This window comes from Thermobia domestica, chromosome 10, assembly GCF_964235325.1.
Source record: "Thermobia domestica chromosome 10, izTheDome1.hap1.1, whole genome shotgun sequence".
Classification (NCBI taxonomy): domain Eukaryota; kingdom Metazoa; phylum Arthropoda; class Insecta; order Zygentoma; family Lepismatidae; genus Thermobia; species Thermobia domestica.
The window spans coordinates 63,101,508-63,124,842 of NC_137463.1; the positions used below are offsets into that span (position 1 = coordinate 63,101,508).

The window sequence follows — 23,335 nt, forward strand, 5'->3', positions numbered from 1 at the left end:
GGTTAAATAGCACATCGTTTGAAAGCTGTAGTAAAATGAAAGAACATGCAGCAAATCTCGACTCTCTAGTGCAACCCTATGCAAAATGGCGACGGGTCAAAATGTAAACAAAAACTTAATTGAAAACTCCATGGTCACTACTATAAATCGGAAACGGTGAGACAAATATGAAAAATGAAAAATGGAGTGTGGCATTATTTTCAAAGTACAACAATTTAAGTTAAAGGGTTTTGTCCCAGGGTGCCCACAGGTTTCCAGGTGAGGTCCAACTAAAAAGTTTCAAATGGCAAGAGAGGTTAAGAAGCGCATCATTTGCAAGATCTTGTTAAATGAAAGTATATAGAGCAAATCTTGACTTTCTACGACAATCGTGTTCAAAATTGAATCACGACAATTTAGCTTTTGCTTACATTTTGACCCACCAAAATTTTGGACAGTGTTGTCGTAGAAAGTCGAGGCGTGTTCCATCTTCTTTCACTTAACAAGAGCTTTCAAACGATGTCCTACCTATCTTACCATTTGAAACTTTTTAGTTGGACCCCACCTGGGACCATGTGGGGACCCCGGGACAAGACGTTTTCACTTAAATCGTTGTACTTTGAAACTAATGCCACACTTCCTTTCCTGTTTTCAGATTTGTCTCACCGTTTCCGATTTAGTTATAGGGATGACCATTCACTTTTCAATTAAGTTTTTGTTTAACTTTTGACACGTCTAGTTTTCACAATCCAAATATTGTTTTTGCAACGAAATTTTATTTCTAAAAGTTTCGACAGTAGTGTGTGGTTTATGTAGCATTAGAAATGAAGAAAACTGAAAGTGAAAATTATTTTGGTAGATTGCTACTTGAAAATGAGAATTCGTGCAGGAATAAGTAACTGTTTTTTTTTTTTCATAAAGTATAAATGCTTAGTTTATGAAAGTCATAATGTCAATTACTTTTATCTTGACTGTGTTTAAGGTTTTGATCTTAATGGAATGATTCATAGAATTCTACTCCACGCAATAAATATTTTAAACACACAAACACAGACCACGATATTGTTGATTTTATAGTTGGTAATATTTTTCGGTACTGGCCTTTACATAATAAACCTTTTTCTGTGATATACAAAAAGCTTTTATTATTTCATGTATACGTGAAACAGTGGTAACGTGTGAAATATCTTGGCACATTTTAATGTTGATAATTATTTTTGAAACAAGAAAGTGATCAATTTTTGGTCCTTTCTCAAAATTGTCGCACATCTGAAAAATATACACATAATTTATTATTGAAATTTTAATGAGAATGTTGAAGTAAATTATTGTTTGTCTCATTCTCTTGATAAATGGAAACATCGCACTACAACAATTGAAATTTACGTGTAATAACTACATTTTCCGTTATACGAATTCAACAGCCCAGAATCATCACAACTAATCAAAGACAATGTTATGTACTCTCTACTGTTTACGGCTATATCTTGCTACTCGATCTCTCTTATATCTTATTCAAAATGCTAACACAGAATCTGAATAATTTAACATACATGTTTCCGTATTTGTGGCCCAGTAATGCTTACACTAGTATTCTGATGAAAAGTCTTAAATTACATCAAATTCTTATTGTTTGAAGTTCTAAATACCTTTCAAGCACTAAGGCTATATGGAAGGTGAATCGCACACAAAAACAGAACTAGCATTATCGTAATGGTTTGACTATACCCCACTTGAAATTGAACCTGTAACGCTGTTTATTAAAGGTACGCACACTTCTCAATAAGCAAGTAAACAAACAGGAAAGCACCATTGCATCCTTGTATAGAAATCATTGGAGCACTGTACCGCTGGCATAAGTGGATGTTTCTTTGAATAAGGAATGCTGTACTTGGATCGAGTTAATACTTTCATATAAATAAAAAAAAGCAAGAAAAAAAGACTTTTAGTTCCACTCTCTAATAATAATAATAATAATAATAATAATAATAATAATAATAATAATAATAATAATAATAATAATAATAATAATAATAGTAATATAATAGCTTTTCTCATTCACAGTGAAAATAATATAGGAAAAACTAAATTTCTCAACAAGGCTAAATTTGTTACACGGTGGTGTACGTAAAACATAAGAAAAGTGCTCAACAACATAATGCAATAAGTCTTTAATGAAATATACCCATTGCCTAAAGTAATATCCATTGTTATGTTTAAACAATAGTATTTAAATTACTGAGTTGTTCTCGTATAGAAGGATCTCTTCAATCTTACACATTATATTTATTCTCCTTCTCCACAATCCAATATTATTATCGCTCATATTATCAAATCAAATTCATGACTGTTGTTTCACTGGTAAATGTGACACAAATGGGTAAAACTATACAAGACATACAAACATTTCAAATCCAAATATATTCTCTTTTATTTTTTTCTTATCTTCAAAAGCGCTACATATATTTTAATATGTTCATGTTAAATATTAGATCTCAGAAGTACGTATCGAGTGATGTGTAATACTGTTCGAGAGAGAAATATACAAACAAATTTATGAAGAGTTTATAAACTAGATATTCGATATCAATGTACGGGAAACAAAGAAAAGCTGTATTGAATAATTAACTTATTATAAAGGTAACCAAAAAATTTATGGCGCTATTTGTGAAGGTCTGTCTTACACTGCCCACACACCGTGAGTTGAATGCGAATGGAAATAAGGCGAATTTCAGTTTCTCGTATGGGTGTATCCAACATACTACCTCTTTGTGTTAGTTCAGTTACACCGTAAACTTGGGGAAGGACGCAGTGAACATGAGACCTCCACAGACCCTCCATAAGAGAGTGTATGCTGTACGAATTAAAACTGGGATCAAAGGCCGCTGCAGCGAGGAAGAAGATATGCCGGACCTTTGGTGAGGCTGACGTGAATACACTGAGAGTGAAGCGATGGTTTAACAAGTTTAAAGACGGTAACGAAACACTCGAAGCTGCACCACGTACCGCAAGGCTAACACATGTGCAAAATGAAGATCTATAGCCAGCAATTAAGGCCAACAGTGGCCAGACATGTGATGAACTTGGAGTTCAGTGTGAGTAGGGAAATCATTTAGCATCACCTCCATCAATTTCGGACGGGCTACAAGTTGGGTCGATGGGTTGCACATCATTTGATTCCGAGCAAAAAGCAACGCAAGCAGACAGCTGCGTTTCTTTTTGTCCCGTCTGAGAAAGGAGCAATTTTTGGACAGGGTGTTGACATGTGATGATAAGTGGGTTTTGTACGAAGATCCTAGACTCCATTGCTTAACAACCCATGAACCGGTTCCGAAACAGCTGGAGTGTTTGGTGTAATGCTCGTGGCATAGAGCATCGGGAACTTTTACCGGCTGGTCAGAGCAACGCTTCAACTGTGTACTGTCAGGAGTGGACCCGTGTTCAAGAGAAAACTGAAAGCTTTGGAGCCAGCATTTCCGTATCGCAAAGGGACAATACTGTTACAGGAAACGCTAAGCCCCCATGTGGCCAGGATGACCCCGAACACCATTCTACATCTTGGATGAGAACCAGTATTGCATCCGCCATATTCACCGGACATTGTAGCGTCCGAGTATCACTTGCGCAATTCCTTGAGCAATCAGCTTAGTAGAAGCCAGTTCAAATCCCTAGTAGAGGTGAAAACTGCTCTTCATACCTTCTTAACTTCACTGCCCACAAAGTTCTACCGTGATGAAATCCATTTCATTCCCGAACGTTGACATACGGTTGTCGATGCTGATGGGGAATATTTTCGATCTTTTAGGTGCGTCTTAAGTGACATATCTGCTCTTAGGGGGTGGTTGAAAAAGCGAAAAAGCTTTGTTGGTCACCTTTATAAAATTGATTGGTAATGATAAAACGATATCAATAATTTACGTCGTTAAGAAGTAGGAAAGTGTTTAGGACATTACTAATAAAGAAAAATGCTTAAAGAAGGATATGGTACAGGAATAGAAATGAAATTTGCAATTGGCATAATGCATGGAATAGGACAATTCTTGTATAACGTTTAAGAAATGTATAAAAGGTTCAAAATTTTCAACTGGCAGAATTCCAGTAACAATATTATAATGATGATGGTAAATTTGGTAAATCCGTGTTATATATTTTTTCTTTCATTTATAATTTCTTTACTGAGCAAATATCTTCTTCCATGTCTCTTTAACAATGTGACATGTTGTTAAATGTATGGATATAATGATCAGGATACCTACGATAAAAACAGAGAAACATGAGTTAGTATAATAGAATCAAGTATTTAAATATAATATCGGTATCTTTAAAATCGGTATTTATATATTATTTTTAAGTTTTATTCTAAGGTGTCTTGCAATTCTTTTGGAAATGTTAGTGTCTTTATTAGTTACTTGGTTACGTTGCTAAAAGTGTTAGATTCTTTTATTGTAAAGAATTATTGATTTCACAAACGAATAAAAATTTCCTTGGATATCGTTTCCTTAAATATCAAGATTTTAAAATCTCATAAATAGTCTTATATTCAATGTGTATATATATATATATATATATATATATATATATATATATATATATATATATATATATATATATATATATTTGTATGGTTCTATCAATCAAGGCGAATTATAAAAAAAATAAATGCTTGTGGATATGGTTATATGTTTTGAATGTAAATAGGTAACATCTTTGATCTTCTCTACACAAGAAATTTAATGTATATATTTCCTCAATTAATTTGATAATTTCCTTTCTAACAAGGTTATAGTGAACTGGAATTCTGAGCGAAACGTTGGTAAAAATTGAATTCACAATAGAAAAAGGTAGGTCATAAGTTTCCTTTAAGATCATAATCATAATTTTGGAAAAAGTAATTAAGTTTTGCGTCCTTTCGATACTTATTAATATTAATAAAGAAATATCTATATTGAACGATAATGGATTACATCACTCTTAGCTTCAATGAGCACACTAACCAACGATTTCTAACACATTTATCATCCCTAAAAATATGAAAGAAAGTAATATACTCACTTCAATTTAAAAACGCATCTCTTCCAACACTTCTTCTGTACTACCCCTTGTCCATGCAACAAGTTCTTAGCAAATTCAGTGTTGACTGTTTTCCGGATCATGAGTTTCGTGGAGTTTCGTGGACTACTTTTCACTCCTTTCGTGGAATTACGTGGATTATTTTTCACACTTTTCGTGTCGTTGTCTGAACTTTCAGATTCTTTTATTTAAAAACAAATTAGGCCTATTTCTACCTCCGCATACTAATGAAATTATAGTTAAAGAAAGAAAACTCTAACGCACTCAGTGGTCTTCCACCAAGGTTAGAAACCCGAAGTCTATCTATCAAAGTAGCTGTAATAACAGAAGTAGCTACATTTCATTCCGGATTTAAGCTAATACTGCTACATTTGTGATGTGAAGTTAATGATTATAGCTAAAAGGTTTAAAACTGTAATGAATAATTTGCATACTAAATAGTACTACTACCAACATTAATAATAATAATAATAATAATAATAATAATAATAATAATAATAATAATAATAATAATAATTTCATTGTAGAAGATGAAACACAAGATGTAAAAATAACATTAAAATTCTTTGTATGGATTTCCCTCCATTTGTATGTATTTGTCAAAGACTTCCGTTCATTCTATAGATGAGATTCATTCTGGTCTTACTAAAAACAATATCATTACCACCATGATTCTCAACTCCATATAGAATAGTTTCCGTGGGGTGAGTTCTTAGAAATTGGCAACAGGGATATAAGGGATGCACGATGCACGATATGCAATCATCTAAGATTCAGACTTTAAATTTATTAGGTTCTTTTTTTAAAGCACAATATATTTAAATATAATCTTTGTTGCGATATTAGGGAATATTTAATTCTAAAACTGTGTCTTAAGATTCCTGTGAAGCAATAAAAATTTTGAAACAGAAACGTGTAAATAAAACCATGAAATTTTCTATTATTGTAGTTTCCACATTAATATATACTATGTATGATTATGGAATGTGTTTTGTTTTAATAATCTTGATATCGATGATTTCCTGATGCTAATGTGTAGGGAACATACTTATGAGAATAATGAGAATAATATACAGAAATGTTAGCCATTGCTGCAATACAAAGCGAGTTAAAAAATAGGAAAAGAACCTAGAAAACGCCCTGTATATCATTTTGTAAAGGCTGTTGCAGACAGTCGCGTTGACAGCCTTGGTGACCCTTCTAATTTTTGCAAAACCATACTTATATATCGTTTTGAATTCCTATGAAATACAGGTTGAAATGAGGTAACATTTCTGAAATTCCAGTCTTGTTTCTGGAGGAAAAAAGAAGAAGTAAAAGTTCTAAAATATTAAATAATAATGTAGAATTTCGGGGCTTCAGTGAACCCTTGCAGTCACCCTACGCTTATAAATGATGCTAACTTGTAACGATCATACTTGTGACAATAATATACGAGTAGAGAAAAAGTAGGCATTCCTGCAATACAAAGTGAGATTAAAATCCCCATGAAAACTCAATGTATATCATTTTCAAAGACTGTTGCAGATCTTCGTCTTACCGATCCTGGTGACCCTGTTCGTGTTTTGTCATTCGTACTTCGCTCTCGGCAAAAAACTTCTTTTATCTTTTCATCTTGTCAAAAACTACTTCACCTTCAGTACATAGTCACGCCCTTGCTGGCTTTATATTTTTAACTTAGCCTCCAAACAAGAACGTAGGAGGGAAAATGATTAGTTGCTCATTTCATCCTAAAGCAAATCACTGTGAATATGTGTGTGTGAAAACAATTAGAGTAAAAGAACAAAAGCTTAATGAATGAATGCTTGATATGAATTTCGTTTTCTTTGTATATCTAGGCATAATGAATATATACGTATATAGGAGATAAAACAACTGGACACACTGAGATAAGAACTGGAAGATCTTGATAAGAATTCTAATATTTTCCTGCTATACATATGGTAAATTCACACGACAACAATTTAAACGTGATGGGAGAAAAGGCCTTCTAAGGATTGCTAGTCTAATATTAGGCTGCTCCCTGGATGTTGCATTGCATTCGAGAAATATTAAAGCCGAATATTTAGTGAAACTTATGTTCCCTGACCTGATACGGACACTCGTTTGAAAAATTAAACAGGTATTTTTTTAACGTTTTGTAATTAAATCGTATGATTACTTAACTGTTGTTTAGTGAATATATCTAAGTCCCAAATATCTTACTTTTACCAGAGGACATTTAGAGGTGTAACACTATTAACAAAATTATGGATATAACGTGAATTAGAACTATAAGAATATTAGTCAATATGTCCATTCTGATCATTCAGCGAAGAAAACAATGTACGTTATTTTGCAAATTCGAATTGATTTTTCGATATATAAGTTAGGTTACTGTTATTAAAATATGAAATATTTACTATTTAATTTTCAGCTTGCATTTGTTCAAGGGATCTTAGAACTACTTAGTTAATGTTAATAATGAGATGATAGTTAAGACAATTTAATTACTAGTTGTGAAACCGATTGCATATTTATTTTATAAATATAAGGTAATGTTACTTCCTGCATTCATGAATTTAACAAGGGCTAAAATTTGGTAGTGTTATATTGAGATAATGATGGTAAATATAGTATTAAACTATCGAATTTATTTGAAGATGGTTAGGTTAATATTAAAGTATTAATTTTGTTTTAGTTTAGCACTATTTTGTGTTATTTAGTATAATTTAGTCATTTTTTAATATATATTTTTAGAATATAATTAACATATTTAATGAATTTGTTATCTTTAGCTTACACTTGATCGGGAAATTTTAGAATGAATTACCGAATGTTATTTACGAAGTGATACTTCAGATAATTTAATTAAACGTTATGGAACTATTGAATATTTATTTTCTAAATGAAATTTAATTTTACTTCCTACCTTTATTAATCAAGGAATGTTAATCATGAGATGATACGTATTATGGGATACGAAACCTATTAAATATTTATTTTATAACTGTAATTTAATGCTACTTTCTGCTTTTCTTATTAATAAGGGTTATTGCTTGGTAATAAATTATATTTTTATATAAGTATTATAAAATCAGTATTAAACTTTCGTATTTATATGAAGATGGTTAGGTTAATATGAAATTATAATTTTGTTATTTTTAACATGATCATACGTTACTTAAGCATCAATTATTAATTATTTTAATATATGTATATTTTAGAATTTTAGTTGATTTAAAGAAGCAACTTACACATTTATTTCATTTTAAGTTAATAGGTAACTTTATTTGCTAGTATTATTCCTATTCTCAGGGGCTCTCAATACCGCAGTTACTGTGCCTTTGTATTGCTTTCCTTCGAATTCTCTTCTTCCTACTTCAATTACATCTGGACCTGCAAGTTCTGCGTTCAGACTTGAATCAGAGCGATCGTTATTGTCTGGCGGACATACGTTGAAGAAGCACAATGCTTGAAGGCATTCCTGAAAGCATTTATGTTATTCAAAACCTTGTAAAAATTAACCGTTACAAATTATGGTTTATTAAATCTGTAGGATTCCGATTTATTAGTAGTATTTACATGGATTTAGTAGGATTAAATCAGTAGAATTTACATAGGGGTCCATTTTAATTGTTCCATTGAAATATTTCGAGAACGATGCAAACTATAAAGATTGTTCAGCAAAATTGTGTCACATGTCGATGAGGAAAATTTAGTTCCACAAAAATACCCCTGTCGGTCCCAATTAATGGAGTAGAGTGAAGGTGCTTGAAATTTCAAACAAGAACGACTACTTTTATTGCAAAATCGGATTCTACGTAAGAAAATATACGGTTTGTGTTAAATATTATGTTGTGCAACTACTGGATGACCTGTAATGAATAAATATATAAGACAATTTGTAATAACACCCATATTTATTTCCACCTGCTAGTGAGGAAAAAATAAGTGTTATGAGAAGTTAGGGAAGAATGAAGTTCTTGAAAGTTTCAAAAGTGTGAATATCCTAGCTTATTGAGAAGCAGTTAAAACAATGCTTGATAGATGTTCGGTAGACGTCTTTGGCAATGCTATTTCTCGCTGAAGCTTTTAACTGAAATGGCTTCTTAAAGATAATTTGAATATTTATAGGAACAATGTTTGGGTTAATGCAATGAAGATCCTTTATCCCTTCCATTATCGCATCTGCCTGCCAAGCTGAACTGGATATTGCAAAGGTTGTAATGAACCCTGGTCATAGCTTCCCTGTATCACCTAGACGAACGAAAGTCGTGTTGGTGTTCTCGGTTAGAGAAGAACCGCTGATATTCTACATATTTTCTATTCCACATGTAAATACCCTGGTCTGAGTATTAATTACATAAATGTAATAAAAAACTGTCGTTCAACTCAAATAGATTTTCTGTTCTTTGTGCACGAACAATAATCTGCAAGGAAGTATTTCACACTTGCCAGTATTTGAATACTTACATTGAGTTAAAAAATGGTATTCTATGAATTATTCAATAACATGTACTAATGGTATATTATAAAAATGTTCGTTGTAGCTGTTGCAATTAGTGTTACTCGCAATTCGCAATGAGGAAACCACAAAGTAACAAACGAACTTTCGTTCATTCATTCCGAAGGTTTCAGCACATATTTGTGAAGCAAGACAGGCACACAAATACATGATGCTTCCACTCTTCAAGCAGAAATGCTACAGACTAATTGTATACATTAACTTAAATGATGGCATTAATATAATGTATATGTAAAACAAAGATACATGTTTGCATTATGTAGAAATGTAAATTTCTGAAGAGAGTTTAAACTTACTTTTGCTTTATTAACTGCTACCTGCTATTATTAATGTTATACTTACTTTAATTGCATCGTTCTAATATTGTCTTTAATATGTATAATTATTGCTCAATTTATTCCGAAAAAAACATTTCTTGGTGTTCTGTTTATTTTGGACGAATATCGAAATACTTCTCGTCAATCTGCTATTTTGTGTCAAGCTCGATATCAATGGCCGCTGAGCTATTCATTCATTCGAAATATTAAATTCAGAGACCGTGGGGTCACCCGAAGATTGGGAAGTAAATAGCCAATTACGTAAATGTTCATCTGATAATATGTTTTGTAGTACTTCGATTTTTTTTTAATGTTAGGAACAGACTGATAGAGAGGTAACGAAAATATGTAGAACATATTATTCATGAAAAATATAGTGAAATAAGGCTTCATACCTCTAACTAAACCTCTTACTGCAAACGACATGTTAGGATGCTTGGAAATATGTTGGGGGAGCTAGGTAAGTTGTACACATATTTCTAGTTTTAAACTTTTTATATTTCCTGTAGAAGCTACATTTCGATATTTATCAAGCTCGAGAGGCATAATTGTCACTGCTGGTCAGATGGCATTTCTTGTTAGAATTTGACAGTACACGCTCAACATTGTTGGATTATTAATGTGTAATGTGGAAATTTATTTATATTTATAGTTAGTACACACTTTTTGATGTAAATATGATTACGGGAAACGTTCTAAAATTCCTCAGACACAAATTGTATTTCTGCTTGAAAGTGTAGAGTTTCTTACCAAATAAAACTGAGATAAGTTAGATACAGCGGAACACACATTGTGTTAACCGTATTTCAGTATTTGAACGTGCATTACAATGGGGAATGGTGTGGAAGAAAGAGACTTCTATTGTGACTTGTACAGCTGTCACATTAAACCTCAAATATATATTGGTATATTTGATGAAATGTTTTATAAAAGCGCGAGCCAATAACTAGAGAATATCTGAAAGAGCAAATTTGACAGGCTTCGGCACAAATTCCACGGAATTGTATAGAAAACTGCAAGAGGATATATTCAGGGAAATGAATATGCCTTTTAATAAAAATGTGCGACATATTTTGCCTATTTTGTTGCTATGCAAGATACGAGAGTCTCACATAGAAAACGCACCGTGCAGACAACCACTGTTAAATTCAAGCGTTTCTAACTTGCAGAAACTGCATTATCAGAAGACTTCACATAAAACTTGCTTCTTTTTCGAATCAAATCATATTCAGAAATATATATAGATGTTACTGGTAAAAATGAATGGGTACTTGCGTCTATTCATTAGAGCCAAATGTATGTATTGTACTCCAAAATGTTTTAGACAAACAACAGTATTTTGTTGCAAGGAAAGCGAATTTGTATTCAATAGAAAGTGTTCTTACTGTAGTTAAACGTTACTTTCCACCTTCCTTTCAAGAGGACACACACGTGATTTTTTTACGGAATTGTGTTCTCCCTTTTGGAAGTATGGAACTTACTCTCCAAACTTTCTTTTGTATGTTGTAAAGATCTCGAGATATGTCAAATGAAATATCTAAACAAGCCAAACTCTTTATGTCCATTTCTGACAACTCTAATAAACTATCTAGGTAATCCCTAAATATATATTGTTAATGAAGAAGCGGGCGGGTGTGAATAATGTATGGAATATAGCGCTTCCTGTTTTTTTTTTTTTTACTGTAGAAAATATATCACTTTCTGCCATATTTCAGATATTTTATTACTAAAGGATAAGAATTCGTTGTAGGTAAGATTTCATGTAAATGTTTATATATATTTTAATACAAATGAATTAACATCTAACTGAGTGTTAATCAAGAGATTTAAAGAAATTGAGAGTTAATCAAGAGTCAACTTTAATCCTAAGTGTTAATTTTTTTGTCAACCGTTTTGTTGCCAATATATATTTAGTTTGCTGGTTTGCAGTAGAAAACCATAGTTAAGAGTGAAAGTGAAAATTGTAAAAATTAAAATAAGAGCAGCACATTTCGTTTTCTATTGAAAATTTTGTGTTCACTTCAAGGATGTGGAAACGAAAGTTAAACTTTGAAAATAAACCACACATAAAATAAGACTTCTCTTATTATGTGTTGACAAAGTACTTACAATCCTAAACTCATGTTCTCTGCAGCAGTTCTTAATTATCCGTAATGTTAAATGATTTCTTTTGATAAAGTTCAAATAAAAAAGTAGCACGTCTCATAAGTTGGTGCCAATTAAGTGTCTAGCTCAAGTGAGTCATATGTAAAGACAAAAAAATGAGGGATACTACATTAAGTGATTAATTAAAAGTGTCGCCATCTGACACCACATGAATTTATAGTCACTGAGCAACCGATTAAATTCCATGGAGAAAAATGTTTCCAGTATCTGATGAAAATAAACCTCGAACCATCATCCTAAACCATCCGAACATGGAAGAAAGCCATCACAATAGTGTTTCGAATACCAGAAGAAGAGGGAGGAATGCAACTAACCCACTCTGAATGAGAAATTGTTTCATGCTGTAAGTACGAAATATCCTGCCACGTCGATTGAACGAGAATTAAATTTGCATTGAAATGTAACACGAAGACACCGTATATTCTAAAATAGTTTAGGCGCTTTTTGGAAAAGTTGTGGGCTATTTCATAATTTCAGTACTTAAACTACGTGTAGTAATGATTACTTCTATACAGAAGATCATATAGAAGAGTAGCTCAACCCTATGAATGATTGCCACACAGCTTCCTTCAACAACCATCATACTGTCTTGTGCAGAAACAAATGTCTTAGTAAAGCTGCATTTCATTATAAATTGAAATCAATATAAAAATCCTATATTACCCGTTTCATATACACAACTAGGGAACTCTATATGTGGTTCGTGTTGCCGGACGTCAACTCATGTAGGACTGTTAATATCAAAATTTCACTTTGTAAGTGTATGGATTTGCCTATCGACAATGATATATCAGTCTACCACAATTACAATGAAATGAACCACCTTTCCTAAGAATCAATTACGATATATTATTTGGGAGATAATTGAACAGGTTGTTTAGCAGTGCCTACAGAGATAAATTTCAATGTATTTTTTGGAACAAATTGAGACCAACAACTTAAAAATTCAAAAAACACACTCTCAATACATTTTCTGCCTTGCTTTGTATAATGTCCTAGTTTGAATTCATAAAGAAAGATCAAACAGAGTTGTATCTTTTCCACTGATGTAATTTTTTGTGTCGTGTGTTTTATTATTAATCAGATTTTCTCATTATAAAATATGTGAGTAAAATATTCTTCTGCATCAAAATACTTATTTTATTTTAAGCTTTTAATTTGATTTTATTTACCACAATATTAATTCAAATTATTATTCTGTTAACTATGACAATTAAAATGATAATTTCATAAGGTATTAGTTCAATCATTATTCTTTGCTATTTCTTACTTAGTAGTTTGTTTAAAATTCATAACAAAGTAAGTATTAGATAGATTACATAGATTGGATTTGTGTAAATTAAACTTCTTATTTGATTCTGTGCTCAGTTTTGGAATAGTTTGTTTAAATCCTTAACATAAGACAATAATTTTCGTTTTTAATTCTTCATAACTAGGTGAATAAAAATAAATGATTAGTATGCTTATTGATTATCAGGTGTATAAATGGTATCGCAATGATCGTCTATTTCAAATGATTGGGTCATATTTATTGTAATTTTTTTGTAACCTTTCTATAGTCTTTGGCTAATTTCATATCAAGATTTCGTTTTGAAACGTTTATCAAGTTCACTATGCCTGATAATATTACAATGCTAACGAAACGATAACCTTATTTCTAATAATAACTAATGTGAACAATTTAGTTAACACATTATTATATTTTAGACGTTTGTATTACTCCTTGTTTTAGGTTTGTACCTTTAATGTTAAATTACAATAATGAATTTTACGTACGTTATTTATATTATATTTAATATATTTTAAGTAATATAGATATTTTTATCCTTTTTATTTTAACATATTAATACAAATTAATGAAAAACACAAGCGCCCTATTTACTGTATAACACGGGTGCAAATTATGCACTTTACTTAAAATTATTTTTTAAGTATATACAACACAACATCCTAGATACTTCAAATAATATCTGGTAAATTCATACTCAATTAGTATTTTCATGTCAATTTTTATGGTTCCTATATCTAAATATATTCTTTGTCTAAATATCTTTGTCTAAATATATTTTTTGCTAATGTATTTTTTGTTGACTTAAGCTTAAGTAAGTATTACAAATGGAATTTTACTGTGTTCTGAAATATATTAAAATGTTATTATTTAATTTGTCATTAACTTATGTAACAGCGATCATAAAAGTATGAAACATTTTAGTAGTATATTAGTTACACGATATTCTATTTTATTCTTTGTTAGTATTTGACATTGCTATTTTTGTATTTTCACGTAAATCTAAATTAAACGAAATTGTATTGATGGTTGGTCTGAAGATATGTTGTTGAGCTTTAAAATATCATCAAGTTATTTGGATGTTATACATAACTGACAAGATAAGAAGATGCAAAATATTATGTTTAGGTTTAGAAGCTATAATTACAATTTTTAAAACCATATAATATAAATATTTTCAGGTACAATGTTACAAATTTAAAATACGTAGGAGATCACAAAAACTTTTGGGAAAGTCAAAATAGTTGCACTATTTCTCAGATAGAACAAAGCTTTATCTACTTTAGTCGTAGAACATTATAATATCTATAACGTAATGGCACACTATTAGTTGCGTAAAAGTATTTTCTGAAAATTGTTGAATTAATATCAAGTAGAAATGCTCTGCGTTTCAATGTTGATGCTATAAAATCTCTAACAAGGACAGTTTGATGAAACTGAAATTAACCAGCGTCGCTTTTATCTTTTTAGGTGATTTTCAATACTATTTCAAGTAGAATACCAAATCCGAAAATATCTATTTACATATTGTTTTGAATAACAAAATTAAACATGCATTAAATAAATATCATTCTTCAGCTTACCTACTCATTGCATCAGTTTCAATTTTCAGAGTTGAGGATATCAGATTCTAATATTTTCTCACAAGAACCTGATTGACTGTATTCTCGAAGTTCATGTGTAGTGAAATCAGATTTCGGTACACATGACACTTCATGTAAGATCAAAGTAAAACATGTTGAAGTCTAGGATATACATCTAAAGGTATATATAATAATAAGGATCGATAATAATCATGAGAGAATTTAAGGAAATAAGTTGATTGTGAGATTAAAGATCATTAAAATAACCTGAATGTTATACAGTATTGATATATAAAAATGTGAATGGGTCTTGCGAATGAGTTATTCGTTTTTAATATATTCTAAGATACATTATTTTTGATTATGTTCTGTTCTGTTATTAAAACACATCCAGAGATTCAATGCAGTTCATATTACCGATGTTCAAAATTTGCGTATCGTGTTTGTCTTCGATGATTTTATGAGTGATGAGTGATTTTTCAAGCTGAAAAATAATTTTGATTTATTGTCTTGAAAATGTGGCCATAAGAAAAAAAAATTCTTTTTTCAAGAAGTAAGCAAGAGCGGCAAATCAATTTCTCAGTAAGCTCTTCAGATAATCTATAACACTTATAATAAAGTGTAATTCTTAAACTGATCAATAATTAATGCCCAGAACTCATATGCAGTATTTAAAATTGCAATTTTTGTAATCCTAGTTTATATGAAAATGTAATTTCTTTAAGGTTTAAATTATTATAAATAAATTAGAATGGAAAATTGATTGTCTGCTAATACTAAAACATGAATTGTACTTACCAAAATTTTCTTCTAGTTTCAGCTGAGAAGTAGTTCACAATGTTTCATTTTACAAATTGCAAAAACACAAAATCCGTTTTCAATATTTTCTTATCTAATAATTTTGAAACTCTTATAACATATTAAACTCAACATAGTTTACTCAATTAACCCACATACATCTTCGTTAACAGTATTATTTATTTAGGCGCATACAAAATATTTTATTTACTTAAGAACTAGATACTAATTGTGAAACATTTCTTTTTCTCCAGTGAGTGGTAAACAAAAGCACGTTGTTTTGGGTTCGTTTTCTTGTAGAAACGCAAACATAATTATCCTTTATGTATTTGGTGTTTGGGAATATGTCTCTTGTTGGTGTATTACACGACTCTTATAAAAACATTCTTGCAGTGTTCTATAATAAATCTTTCCTTATTTGAGAGGTACGGCGACTCAGTGGTAGAGCGCTTACCTCTGTTGTGAGATGTCTCTGGTTTGGCCCCCGGGCACGTAAGTTAGTACTGGACAACATCATGTTTGCAAGTTTCCTCGTGATACTACCGTTTCCACAACCTTTCTCCTCCCACCAATGCTACCATTCTCATTCATTTACCTTAGTTAACGTCTCCGTTAGCCTAAATGTTATAATCGTGGGACGTTCAATTGAAATATCTCACGCCACTTCTTTTTACTTTTAAGATTTTTTTCAGCTTTTGTTCATCAGTTTGTTATCCTATGATTTGTATTAATAAATTAATGAGATTTTATGAATCAGGATGTATTCTCTCAAATCTAGCTACATATTTTGGATCACACGAGACAACAAATTTCTTCATTTAACGAACCTTTCTGTATTGATAGGCGGATTCATACTTGTACCAAGGGTGGAGTTCAGAAACTAAGGAGACATTACTAATAGCAACCAACTCCAGATTGGGTATTACAGATATTCTTATTCCAATTTACTGCCAGGAGAGACATGTAGCGTAATCTTTCTTTTATTATTCCTCTTGTTCCATTTTACTCAGGATCCCTGGATTGCAGGTCCTAAATGTTATTCACATATTTCTCAGAGGACATATCTACAATATTTGTTAAATGAGCAATTCTCTGTGATTTTTTTGCTTGGAGACAAATAATAATTCGCAAATATATTTTGAGTCTAAACACGGAGATAAGAGTATTAAATTGGAAACTATGACCCCAGGGGATTATAACATTATTGTACTCTTAACGACTTATGGGAGATTACACGATGAAAATATATGTCATATGTATATCTTAGAAAAAAGCATTTGGTGTAGGCCTATACTCGAACTCCAAGAAATTGAAGCAGAAGCTATATGTGTAGGCCAAATAACCTAGAAATAGAAATAACCATGCTCTAGGGAATATTATATACCTACGAAAGGAGGTGATAGGTTAACTCGTGTCATATCTATCGTGTTTTAGATTTTTCATCGTTCTTTGCAAAAACAAATTTCAGTAAAAGAAAAAATCATCATAAATCACAAGAAAATAGTTTGCATTACTAACCGTAGGAATTAGATAGTGCCAAATACCTAAAATTATACATTTGGTATTTGTTTTTGGTCTTGAAAATATGCTTATTTATCTTATGCTTTCATTTTCTCTAATTTTTGCATTAGCGGGGTATGTTGGTTGGGGCTAGCCACTAAGGTAAAACGAAGTTGTTTCATAATACTGTCCTATGGGATTGTAGTGCCTAAATGCTGGATTTGCTGCCTTGAGAAATATTTTCAATATGTGTCCGACTTTATAAAGCTACATAAAACAGAATGAAGTTTTATAAGTCTAAATTTTAAATATCTTCATATTATATAATCAGATAAGTTTATCGATTTTATAGTACCTTATATCTCATTATGGATATTGGGATTTAATCGAGCTTCATAAAAGATACTCTAAATTTTAAGATATGTTTCTCAGTGTTTAGAGTTATAGAAATATCTTCCACACACTAATTGAAGCTTCACTTGTTCAAGAAATATGTGTAAAAAGGCTAAAAGGCTATTGCAAGTAACGTAGCTATAATCGTAGACATTGTTTGGATTATATCTCAATGCATTATTCGCGAATTACACGAAATATCAGTCAATGTTACCATCCGATATTCTGAAATCATCACTTCATTATGTTCGCGTAAATTTATACACTATAGGAAGGAATCCGATATGACCCTTAGGGCTAATATTTTTTGATATTCGCTATTATATCTATTTATTCGCGATTTTACTGCTAACCACAGATCTCAAGAGTTTACGAAGTGTTTTACTTACCACGATGATCTTTAAACTTACATGAAGAAAGTACACTTACCTACACATCTTCGTGCGTTTTCCTTTTTGCTTCTTGAATAGCTGACCCCAATCGGTTGGTTTCAAACAGCACATAACAAAAATAAAAGAAGCATTGCTCCGAGATCTCTTACGTAGGTAAAGTTTCTTAGTTCTTCTAATTGTCCTGAGTTCGTTCACCATAGTATTTAAAAACAATATACACAAACTTCTATTATCTGCGGGTATTACGTTAATTCAATTAAGGAGACAGTGCAATACAGAACTGTACTCCTATTATTACTAAATATTTGTGTCTATATACTTGAATATGTATTTTTGTCTATATATACATAACACTTAAATACACTAGCTCTATCGTAAGTAAAGACTTTAATGCTCACTATATCTAAAGAATGTCGATACGTCAAAGGTGTCGATATGTGACTAAACATTGGTTACAAATATATTCTATTTTTTGTATACTTGTTACTAAATATTGTATAAAAATGTCGTTTCTATGTTATCTCTGTACAACACATTTTATCTGAAACACATTGTTCGCTTCTCCAATTACAGATTACTATTAAGCCAACTTCGAAACCTCGTTAGAGAATCCCATATGATATATTATGTACTTCTTCATAAATGACATTATTTAAAAATCTATGAATAAGAAAGTTTTGATAGCGGATATAATTCTTATCAGATTAATGTTTGAAAACAAATTTATAATTACAGTATTCTTGGTTCGATTCCCGGCGGGATGTCATATGGAAGGGATTCCACGTTAATTTGTAAGTCCTGTCTCAAAAAGCCTAGGTGCTGAAGGCACGCTAAACTCCAAATCATCTCAACTCAACTCAATATTACACTTTTTGTTACGTTGTTTTTCTGATTGATGTTGTGCGCAAATAAATTAATTTCCAAAAGCGTTTATTATCTAAATGGGGTATTACATGTCCAACTAGACACTTAAGATGATCAAAATACTAATCGTGATGTCTTCAAAATTTGTTGGAATTTAATATTTAAAATATTTTAAATAGCAATATTATCTTCAATTTCAAATGTGAGTTAATATTATTTTACTACCACATATATAATAACTATTGTTATTAGAACAATGATTAGATATCATAAACAATACTTAATATAACTTTAAATTTTTACCCTAAGTTTTGAACGATGAAATATAATGGAATTTATCAGTATTCTATTAAGCATAATAATTATGGAAATTTGAATCGAACTTTCAGCCTGACTGCTTATCTTACACTTGCTATTCCAATGAATCAGCTCTGAAATGTATCATATTTGTAAAATCATGCTGAAGTGCAAAGTGCTTCTCTCTTGTATGATTTTAATTTCAAATTTTTCTTTGCATTTGCTACTCTATCAGTATTTCTTCTTTTGCTTTCCTACATATTTATTTCCATTTTGATTTACGTCTGTTCTCCCTCACTTGTTAAGTGCTATAGCAGTGCATTACATTAAGACCAACTGTTTTAATTTGTTAGTGTTTTTCGTTATAGTTTCGGGTTTCATTGCCGACACAGGTACATGTTACCCTATTTCTAATTCAACATATATCAAGACTTATTTCCCTGCATTATGTAATTAAGAGCTACATTTTATTTCAAATTGCAAAAAGGAAAAAGTCACTCTGAAAAGTATACATATTCCTAGATTGTCTTGACTGGCAGTGAAATATATTCTTTTCTTTTATTGTTGAAAAATACATTATCAAGGAAAGAACTTAAAACATCAGTTCTGTTTTGTAATTCCAATTTTACTAGTTTAGTCTCCTATATTTGACTCCTACACTCGGATAGCATATAGAATCATATAACCCAAAACAAATTGTAGTAATTAAACGTAATTGTGATATTGGTTTAACTACCTCAGATAATATGCAAAATTTCTTACGTAACGTCGCGAAGAACGTCTTCAAAGTGCCACCACCAATAAGCATAAATCTGTGTACATATATAGATCTAGAAACTTTGTATACATCATAACGTGATAATATCAGCTAAATGGATAGAAATTATTTTCGAAATGAACCATTGATATATGGTTAATTGACATAATTAGAAAAATCTAAAACATAGCACATCAGATAAGCACCTTGTATGTTATTATCTTTGAAAAATGATTAGTTGGGGTGATTTCATTGTGAACAATTGATTGGGACTAGGATAGAATGAGTAAAATTGTAGTAGAATACTTAGTAACATAGCTTACATAAGAGGAAGGATATTCGCAAAATAGTTGATAGTCGCAAGTTCGTTATTACATTGCAGTACCTGTTTCTTAATGTATCTGGTGATTCAAAACAAATTGATTCAATTTTAATAAAAATAATGTACTCAATTTATTACGAAAGTATTAAGGTCTTTCCAAATAAACTAATTTCATGGGAAAAGATGCCAAACCAACTATCAATAAATTTTACGAACTCCAAGAAATTTTTTACCAAGATTGCAATTTCCTTCTATGAGCTCGAAAAGTAAATTATTTTTATTGTACACTGTAGATATGGATTACGATTTCCACTTTATAATGACAATTTTATTAACGATATATAATATTTTCTAAGTGAATGTATAAATAGTATATATGTGAAAATACACTCATCTCTGTGTGTGTGTTCAAGGTAATAATTGAGAAATGTAAATGTTTAGTATATAATAAACATTAGATATTTGATGAAGTCAATTTCCTAAAAATTAGTACAATGTAATGCGTATATATAATAATGTGAAATGTGTGTAAATAGTGTGCATCAAGTACGTATGTAATTGCACACGTGCATCAAATACGAAATGTGTGTAAATACGTATGTGTTGCATGCCTCTGCGTGCCTATAGTTAATATATATAAAATAATCTCATAATTGTTATAGTAGCATTCTATTGTTAGTTTACTGAGACAAGGGAATGCTCTTCAGTAGAGTGAAAAGAAATTGTTTAAAGAATTCAATTCAGCCATTATGGTAATGGGAAATATGTTAATTTTCTTGAGATGGTAAAACAAAAATTCATTTTGTTCAAGGAAATTTTCTCGTTTATAATGTTTAGTATAAATGCGCGAAATATGTATACACCGTAAATATTTAAATTTATCCCTATGTATTAATAAGACATTATAAGATTTTTAAACAACTTTGAAGATTAAATAGTTAAGTTTGTTGATAAAACATGTACTCCAATCTTTGTACCTTGAATCAGTTAATGACGATCATTTTAAGGAGGACTTTAACCGATATAATTGAAACCCAGAATATTTAATAGGTTTACAAGTCTATAAAACGTTAAAATATAATAATGTATTTAAGCAAGCTCATGCATTTGTATGTAGTGGTGATAATCGTACCATCAAATATAAAATGTCGTTTACACTGTACATGTTTGCTATAAATTTATAAGAATTAATTACCATATTATAACATTAGTAGAGATTAGTATTTCTAGTTTATGCACTTAAATTCAAGAAAATATTTATTTATTAGCATTTAGGTGCTTCATATATACATCGTAATTTTATTGGGTGAACGAAATAATGCTGGTAGTAATTTAATTGTCATTCATTCCTCGTTTATTTTACTGCAGATAGACAAAAAAGGACAGTTTGTTTGCTTGTAGTAAAGAGCAATGAAAATATATGACTATAGTCGTTGTCATTGCATAAAATGTGAACATTTGTTTTGCGTTAACTTGTATTGAAATTTTAATTACCAGTGTTTCGAAAGAACTTTATTCCATCCCAACCCGGTACTTAATAGATAAGAATTAACTTCATGTTTGATTATTTTACAATTAATTTTAGTCCTCTGAAACAGAACATGCTTCCTGAAGATCATACCCACCAATAACGGTTTAATAATCCTGTCAACGAAATTATTTACGTACGGTTATATATAGTTTGCATATGAATTACAAATATACGGTATACATCAATTTACGTTACAAGATTCGATTGGCAATTAAATGTATAACTATTACGTAAAAGGGTTAAGAATCGATGAAATATATTTTGCTTAAAGGTTTTAAGCTATGAGTAAATAGATTCCTCAGTCAGAACTTTCATATTAAGGTAATCCCTGATAAAAAATTAAAGAGAAAAGGAAACCATACTAATAGTGATATTGTCGAAGTTATGGTATAAAATTTTAGGTGCTCGTTCATATACAAGTCTCTGTAATTTCATATACAAGTCCATACTATTACACTTTCTTGAAAGCAGTGATTTGATTTGACTTTTAGTTGAGCGCTCTTCCAGCAGTGATTGCTTTTTAAATTTTGAGTTAACACTTAACGTAAAATCCGATCCACATGATCTCCTGTCACTATTAGAACCCCAAAGGCACGTACAGGGACGACTTAGACATAAAAGTGCTCCATGTAAAAAGATAGTAATAATATTATTATAATTTTTATTTAGTATTGAAGACTTTTCTGCATTTCGAAACTACGAAAAACTCCACATTTAAACGAAGTAGCTATTATACAGTTTAGAATGTTTTGTTACTAAGGGGATATACGTTTAAAAAAGTTCATTATAATATTTATTACTAAATTTATAATTCATTTTAATAAATATTTATGTTATAACCACTTATACGAAAGTTGAAAGAAACCTAAATATACGAGACATATTAGTGAAGATTGAGTCTCTATAAATGAGAAAGCTCTTGAGACAAAGGGACGAAAGTAAAGACGGAGGAGAGAAACTTAACAAGGAATATTATCAAATGGGTTGATTTTGAGGCACCTATTACGTATTCTCGAAGCTCAGGTGATAATTATAATTATCAACGTAATATTACCTAGTTGTAAAGGAATCAAAAGCAACATTTCGTGTAGTAAAACCAATTCTTTGTAGCATATTATTTACTAAAAGGCGACAATTTAATTATGAACATTTTACGCAGTGTGATACAATACCCAAACAGTATACACACCAGTAGATAGAAATATAATATGAAACTAAATTTCACAGAAAAATGTTCATAAGTTCATCTAATGGAGTGAAAAGTTTTTTCGTAAAGCCATCTATTGAAGGATCATGATCGGAGAAACCGAAAATTTTATATGTTCCTTCAAGGCATTTAACAAATAAAAGGATATTAAAACATGATTTTAATGTAAAACATTATCGTGTATGACGTAGTTTCTCACTAACCTATAGCTAATATGTAGCTGTCGGTGTTATCTGATCAAGTAGGAACTCACAAATAAAACGTAAATAAATTGTAAAATTAAGTCATACGAAAATTTTTATTTATTATATTACTTTGCTGATTCACGACATGCGTGTCATGCAGTTGCGTGCTCAAATGATGA

At 30.7% G+C, this 23,335-nt stretch overlaps 1 long non-coding RNA gene across 8 annotated transcripts in view; it reads right to left on the minus strand.

Moving 5' to 3' along the window:
- The window catches only part of LOC145661996 (uncharacterized), a 190,124-nt gene that overhangs the window by 160,550 nt on the left and 6,239 nt on the right, over positions 1-23,335 (minus strand). Inside the window, exon 2 of one of the 8 annotated variants that reach the window (XR_014126930.1) lies at positions 8,292-8,515. The exons of the other annotated variants lie outside the window; for them this stretch is intronic. This is a non-coding gene — a long non-coding RNA (uncharacterized LOC145661996). Of the gene's footprint in view, positions 1-8,291; positions 8,516-23,335 lie in introns of those variants that run through there. 8 annotated transcript variants of the gene reach the window in all.